The sequence below is a fragment of the Muntiacus reevesi genome, chromosome 2, assembly GCF_963930625.1.
Source record: "Muntiacus reevesi chromosome 2, mMunRee1.1, whole genome shotgun sequence".
NCBI classification, from domain to species: Eukaryota; Metazoa; Chordata; class Mammalia; order Artiodactyla; family Cervidae; genus Muntiacus; species Muntiacus reevesi.
The window spans coordinates 114553074-114561214 of NC_089250.1; positions in this window are offsets into that span (position 1 = coordinate 114553074).

Consider the following 8141-nt stretch of genomic DNA (forward strand, 5'->3'; position numbering starts at 1 on the left):
GGATGAGGTCACAAGGCAGGCCTCCTATGGAACTCCTGCCTCAGAATTAAGTTTGAAACTGGCTTCACACCTGGAAAACTTGTCACAAAAAAAGAGGGGCAGCCTGCTGACTCAGGGGCAAGGCTAAAAGGAGGTCTCCAAGAAGTCCCTGTTGCTAAATACAGTGTCTCCTCCTCACCAAGATAGGTGTGTAGCCCTCCACTTCTGCAAAACATGGGCTGCATTAGACTCCACTGATCACGGTCAGCTCCTTCCATTTCCTCTTCTGCCTGCAATTTTCTTTGGTCTCTTTCACTTAGGTCTCCTCCTCTCCTGACACTCCACAGAGGGGGAGCAGGATCCTCAGCTCTGGCTCCCTTCTCTCCTTGCACTTACTCTAGGCTTGGGCTCATGCTCTCCCATGGTCATAAATTCTTTCTATTGATGTCTCCCCCAGGTAGAGCCCTGTTCAGACCTCTCCCCAAACCCTAGACTCCTCTCAGCAATGCGAGCTGTAGCCCTGAGGCTTGTAGGTCATTGTGACTGCCTGTTGCTAGGAGTAAGGCACCAGCCTCTCTGGCCAGATTGAGTGACCTTACACCCAGTAGATTCCCCTCATCCTTAACCTTGACTGCCCAGGATCTCTTTCTTCCCATGATAATGTGACTGTGGATGGCTTATCAGAGAATGTACCATCTGCATAGCTCTAATCCCTTCTGAAGCTTCAGGCAGAGAGGGTAGCTAGCCATGTTCAGATTCAACCCCCAACCTCTACCTGCCTTGAAATTCGAGGGATGTTCATACACACTCTGCCTCAGAGATAACTGATTCAAACACTTCTCATTTTACATACATGGAATCCAAGGCACAGAAAGAACGAGAACCTGCACAGATAGCAAGGTAGGAGATAGTGTGCCTCTTGCCTGGACAGCTGATGTTTGTCAATTCAAATAAAATTCAAGCTTTATTCTCATCCAAACTCTCTAAGACAAAAGTGAAAATATAGTTTATCAGTCCTGTCTGAATCTTTGCAACCCCATGGACCCACCTAGGCGCCTCCATCCATGGATTTTTCCAGGCAAGAGTACTGGAGTGGTTGCCATTTCTTTCTCCAAGGGATCTTATTGATCCAGGGACAAAGCTACTGTCAAAAGCTGAGCTCTGCTAAAGCAAAGAGATAAGGTGCCCACTCTTGAGTTCAACAAACACTTCCCTGTGTACACTTGCGCAGGAAGGCTTTGGGGGTTGAAAGGGAGGGGTCCCCACCCCATATTAAACGTGGACACATACCCACAGGTCTCTGTCATGGGATCTAACTTAGAAAACAGTTTCCCATGTACCATTTGAGGGTCCATGGACCAGTCAGGGAAGAATTAAATTAACAAGATAATTGATCAAAGGTAAAAAAGACCCTGAAGGACTGTTCTATATAAGTCATTTATGTCCCTTCTTTACTACTCTCTCCCTCATTCAGAAAGCCTGCACTCCACCACGGGCGAGTGTCTCCACTCTGACTTACTGCACTCCTCACTGCACTACTCCTCATTAGAGAGGATGGCCACACCCTTTCTCTCTGTGGATATATTTCTGCCTTCTTCTGTCTTAAATAAACTACCTGCTTCTCTGTGTGCTCTGCCATGCAGTATGCTGTGTCTCTAATAATAAACTTTTTATCTATTTACAGTTTTTGCCTCCTTGAAACATTCTTGCTTTCAAATGGGGGAAAGAGCCAGACTCACTTTGCTTCTCGTCTCTAGTTCCTGGTGGTGTGTTGACTAGGATTCCTGGGGTTTCATCCAGTCTACCCAGGTTCCATCCCTGGGCCGAGAACTAAGATATCTCTTCAGGGGCGCTCGCTGCTCTCCCTCTGAGATCAGTAGCACTAGTGATAAAACTCACTCATGTAAAAGGTCATCTGACCCCAGAACTTGCACTTTCAGCTTGTAAATTTTTAGACCAAAAGCCTCTGTATATTTAGTTGATTTTATTGACACGCTACTGCAAAGAAAATTTAAATGATATCTATCCTTCCGAAATTGGCATGAGACCTGAAAAACCACAGGTTCGTGGAAAGGGGTGATGAATACCCCTCCTCCAGACAGGAAGCCTGCCACTCTTTCCTTTGTTCCCAGGGACCAGGAGGACTGACCTCTCTGGCCCTTTCTGAATAGACCCCCAAGCCCCACCCCTCTTCCCAACACACTTGCAGCCCCACTGAGTATATGGAACAGCAGGTATGAAAACAAAGCCAGACATCTCGACAGCATGCAGCTCAGGCTCCTGCTAAGAACATTCTCCTCTTACTGAACACATCTTCAGTTACTGGTCTTATCTGAAATAGAAACAATTACACTATAGTGAGCAAACAGCTCTCCAGTACAAAGGCCTCACCTGGTCATTCTTATCCGGGAGTTTAGACAGCATGTTTTTATCACAAATGAGGAGAACAACTGGACCTAGTTAAGCCCAAAGGGAGGCATTTTTTTTTCTGAGAATGGAGAATTCTGAATTGACTTGAGAAGTCCTGGTCAGTGAAGGGGGGGGCAGAGGCTACAGTGCCACCTCCCTGGCTCCTGCCTCTCTCTGCCCATCCTCACCTCCTGGTTATCAGTTGGGAGAGGGGTGAGGGCAATATAGAGGTGTGGGAATTGGAGGTTCAAACTACTAGATGTAAGATAGGCTCAAGGGTATGTTGTATTACATTGGGAATACAGCCAATATTGTGTAGTACCTGTGAGAGGAAAGTAACCTTTAAAATAGTATAATAGTATAAATAGTTTAAAATAGTATAAAAACACAAAATTTAAACAGAAACAGAAATTAAATACTTGGTTCACACGAGTTTCTTTGTTTAGATTTGATTCCAAATGCAGCAAGAGGAAACTAGAATAATTATTTGCCCAGTAGAATGTGTTGGTAATTGTGTCCTTTTGTTTCAATGAAATCATCAGAGACCATTTTGAAACCTGTTTTATGTTTTGTATTCTCTTGCCTATGAGGGGATACCAGTTCAAGTGAATCAGACACCCATTGACACAACAGTAGGTTAAACGCTGGGCGAGATAGAGGCTGAAGCCTCAGAACACAAAGTAATTGATTAAACAAATTGAGAGAATGTCATGGGATGGGTCATATTATTGATTGAAGACATCTTCTATCCTCTCCTGTCTGAAAGGTAAAATTTAGATGCATATCATGTGCATAGAGCTAAAGTAGACATAATTCAATTTTGAAGTCATATTATTTCCTAAAAGGAGCATGAGGTCTTAACTCACTGTGGACAGTTGTATCAATAATCTGTCAAGGTAGTTTAATTTTTGGCAGGAGTACTTGGCTTAATAGCTTTGGTGACGTCACACAGCTTGCCGTGACTAGTGAATGGAAGTAGCCAGCACATAATCCATTATGTTTCTCAAGTTAGTAAAAGTCAGTTCGTATTTTTGGAGTTATCATACATGTGAATAGCATCAACCTAGCTCGCAAAGAGACTCTTCTCATATAGATTAAGACGTTGAAGAATGCTTTTTGATCAGCTGAAGATCCTCTTAAGATATGCTCAAATATTCAATAATCATGTCATCCTTGGATTTTTTTTAAATTTAAAGTGGTTGGTATAACCATACTTTTCCGGGAACTCAGAAAGGAGAAGAAAAACCAGAAAATCAATGGTACGTTTTTTCCTTTTTTAAAGCAATAGTGTTCTGGGGAGTTGGCACATAGTAGCTCTAAGGGCACCTTGAGAAATTTTGAAAGCTGGTCATTAAACCATTTGTAGATTAAATGCATGAAAATTAGAAAACATTATGAAAAAGTACTTTTTATTTCAATGAGCTACTTTGCCAGGACACCAGTAGATAGATGTATATGGTGGGCAAATATCCTAGTCCATAAATAAAGATGAACAAATCCTGGCATTTGAATTGTAACTTCCTTGATATCACTAGCAAAAATGAGGCTTAGAAATAGGGTGGCCTGCTATCATCCAAAACTATTCACCAAAAGTCATTAAAGCATATTTAAAATATGTGCAAATTTTGGGCAAATTTTCATATTTTAATTCCTTTAGAACAGAATATCAGTAAAATGTTGGGCTTTTAAGTGAATTAATATGCTTCCTTCTGTTAGAGTTGATAGATGATTTACCAATGGTTTTTGCTTTAGTTTTGAAAGGAAATGTAATGCCAGTCAACTTAGTACTGTCATGGTTAAAGATATTTTTATTATCTACTTTTTAGAGATACTATTTTATTTCCTATTGTAACTGTCTATTAATTTCATGGTTTGTAATATGGCATTTCTACTCATGTTGGAGAAGGAAATGGCAACCCCCTCCAGTATTTTTGCCTGGAGAATCCCATGGACGGAGGAGCCTGGTGGGCTACAGTCCCTGGGGTCGCAAAGAGTCGGACATGACTGAGTGACTTCACTTCACTCATGTAGTTTAGACAGTACCGCTAATGAAATCAGAGGAAAATGACATTTTTTATGACGGAAGCATTTGGCAAATATACTGCTTTTTCCTATTATTATTTTAATTTAAGAGGCCGTATCATTTAGAGGTTTCTTTGATTAAAGTATATTGAATTTACAGTGTTGTGTTCATTTCTGCTGTATAGCAAAGTAATTCAGTTATATATGTATATATATATGTACTGCTGAATATATACACAAAAATGTGTATATGTATATACACACACACGCATACACACATTCTTTTATTTAATTTATTTAATTGAAGGCTAATTACTTTACAATATTGTGGTGGTTTTGCCATACATTGACATGAATCAGCCATGGGTGTACATGTGTTCCCCATCCCATCCCTCAGGGTCATCCCGGTACACCAGCCCTGGCCACCTGTCTCATGCATTGAACCTGGACTGGCAATATATTTCACATATGGTAATATACATGTTCCAATGCATCTCTCAAATCATCCCACTCTTGCCTTCTCCCACAGTCCAAAAGTTTGTTCTTTACATCTGTGTCTCTTTTGCTGTCTCGCATACAGGGTCATCATTACCATCTTTCTAAATTCCATATATATGTGTTAATATACTGTATTGGTATTTTTCTTTATGACTTACTTCACTCTGTATAATAGGCTCCAGTTTCATCCACCTCATTAGAACTGATTCAAATGCATTCTTTTTAATAGCTGAGTAATATCCATTGCACACATACATTATTTATCCCTACTTTCCATCATGGTTTATCACAGAATATTGAATATATCTCCCTATGTGATAAAGTAGGACCTTTTTATTTATCTAGTCTATATAGTAATAGTTTGCATCTGCTAACCCCAAACTACAGCTCTATCTGTCTCCCATGGCCCCTAAAGCATGTTTTAATTGAACAAACTATGGATCATCTACAATCAGAAATATTATATATTTCCCTTGTCTCTAATAACATGGATGTGTATCCTGAAGTAATCGCAATGAACATTTAAGCAAGATTTTAGAACCTAATTTATGTTTTGTTTTTAACATTAATATGTCATTTATTTTCATATATACATATTGTCTTCTTAATTCATAACTTAAAATATTGCATTGTATTCTATCAGGTTGATATACTGAAACTTATTAGTTAACTTATTGTTTCACCAGAAGAACCTGATTTCCATTCCTGTTTCTTATCCCTGGTTTTCTGTGAATGCCATGTTTATTTCTGGATAAGTCTGTGTCCCTAGAGGGTTATTTCCGTTGGCAGCTGTCACAATAAATCAGTAATAGAATAATTTGTTGCAGCAAATATAATTAGCCCATTGTCTTAACACCATCTCAGATATTCACCCTAGAGCGCCTAATGGCCAGTGCGGGTAATATAATAATCACATCCCAGATGGGAAATGTGAACACCAACCGTTCCTTGTAAGTACAGGGCTGACACTTCCTCACCAGCTGCTGATGCTGTTTAGTCCCTAAGTTGTGTCTGACTCTTTGTAATCTCATGGGCTGTAGCCTGCTAGGCCTCTCCTCTGTCTACGGGGTTTTCCAGGAAAGAATCCTGGGGTGGGTTGCATTTCCTTCTCCAGGGGATCTTCCTGACCCACGATTGAGTCTCGGGTCCCCTGCATTAGCAGGAGGAACTGATAACTGGGGAAAGGAATCCCTTTCACGTGACTCACTTCTGCTTCAGCTCCAACAGGGAATAATGAGGGCAGACTTTAGAAAATTTTATTTTTTCTCCTTTGATGCTCATCAGTTTTTTCTATATATGTTGTCTTTTTTCATCAGTTGTCATTATCCTGTTTTCTTTCCTCAGTTTTTCCAGCATTGTTTTACCTTTTTTTTTTTTTTTTAACCATACCACATCTTTTCTTAGTCTTTTTCATGCTTCCTTTTCTCACCCACATCTCTCCATTAAAAAAAAATTTTTTTTTTTCCTCTAATTTTATTCCATTCTCTTGTGAGTTGTCATAGCACAGTGTTAGAGGAGCTGTTTCTAAGTCAGGTTTTCTGGGTTAAATCTCATCTCTGTCACTTGAAAATGCATGACCTTGGGCAAGATATTTTTTCTCTCTGTGCTTCAGTGTTCTCATCTGTAAAATAGGAATAAATCTAATTCTCCCATAAAGTTGTGTAAAGATTAAATAAATTATTACAGGTGAATTGTTTAGAAGTGTGCCTGGCCCATAAGAGTCTACTACTAATGTTTGAATTGCTTTATACCCTTTATTTGTAGCTCATTTTAATTCACTTTGACATCTCTGTCATTTCTTGAGCTACACATTTTTCCTCCATTGATAGCCTCACATGGGTTTCTTTTTCAGTTACTTTGCTTTCACTTGTGTTCTTTTACACTACTTTTGCTCCTTTAATTCATTTCTGCATTTTCCTGTGCACAGAAAACATTATAGTTATAATTTCCTTACAATTCCCTAATTCATTGTTGATATATTTTTGTTTTATTGAGAAATAATTGGCATACATCACTGCTATTCTTTCATTCTTGACCTCTCTTTACTGTCTTTAGGTCCATTTTATTCATCATAAGAATGCAGTCCTCTCTAGGTTTTACATTTATTCTGTTTCCTTTAACATCTCTTCCATTATTGTTTCTCTATTTCTTCATCATTTACTAATCTGGGCTACTTATCTGTAGAGATGACATTTTTTCACATATTCGTTTTTGTGTTTTACATATCATTTCTGCTTCTCCCATTCCCTTTATGGTTTTACAAAGTTATGTGTCTTCTATTGCTTTGTGTTTCTATTGATGCACATTTTTGCAGTTTTTGTGCCTTTCACATTTTTTCTTCTTTTTCTTTTTTATTTATATTGAGATGTTTCTATGTATGAATACTTCCATACTCTTCATATCTTTGAATAGAAGTTTTCTTCTTGCTTATCATTTGCTCCTCTTTCCCTAAACTATTCTCTCCATCACCTTACCCTGTCTTATTTTAATTCAACAATTTATTTCTCTAGAGAGACTTTTCTTTCTTATCTTACAAAGCTCCTTCATCTTACATTTTTTCCTCACAATCCCCCTATGGTTTTCACTTTCTTTACTCTTTTATTCTCTATCATAATTTGAATTTGCACATGCTCTCAATATTTTCTCTTAAAGAAATCTTGCATGATTTATAGAATACCATCATGGAACTGCTTTACAGACACATTATGGCAGTTTCAGAGACAGAAGAGAAAGAAAAAGGAGAAGCATATTTAAGGAGAAAATGGTTCAAAACTTCCCAAATCTTGGGAGGAATAATGGACAAAGAAACTAATAAAGCTCAAATGACCCCAAATAGAATCAACCCAAAGTAGATTACTCAGACTTAGAGACAAAGGGAATTTTGAAAGTCGCAATAGAAAAGATACTTGCCATATATAAGAGAACTCCTATAATACTATTTGCAAATTTTTCAGCAAAACCTCACAGTCTAGGAGAAAGTGTATGATATATTCAAAGTACTGAAAGAAAAGATAAAAACTTCAACCAAGAATAATTTACCCAGAAACAATAATCTTTTCAAACAAGAGACAATCTCTTTCCCAGACAAATAAAAATAGAGGGAATTCATCACCACTAGAACTGCTTGCAAGAAAGAGAAATGCAAAAGAGCAAAATGGCTGACTGAGGAGGCCTCACAAATAGCTGTGAAAAGAAGAGAAGCAAACAGCAAAAGAAAAAAGGAAAGATATACC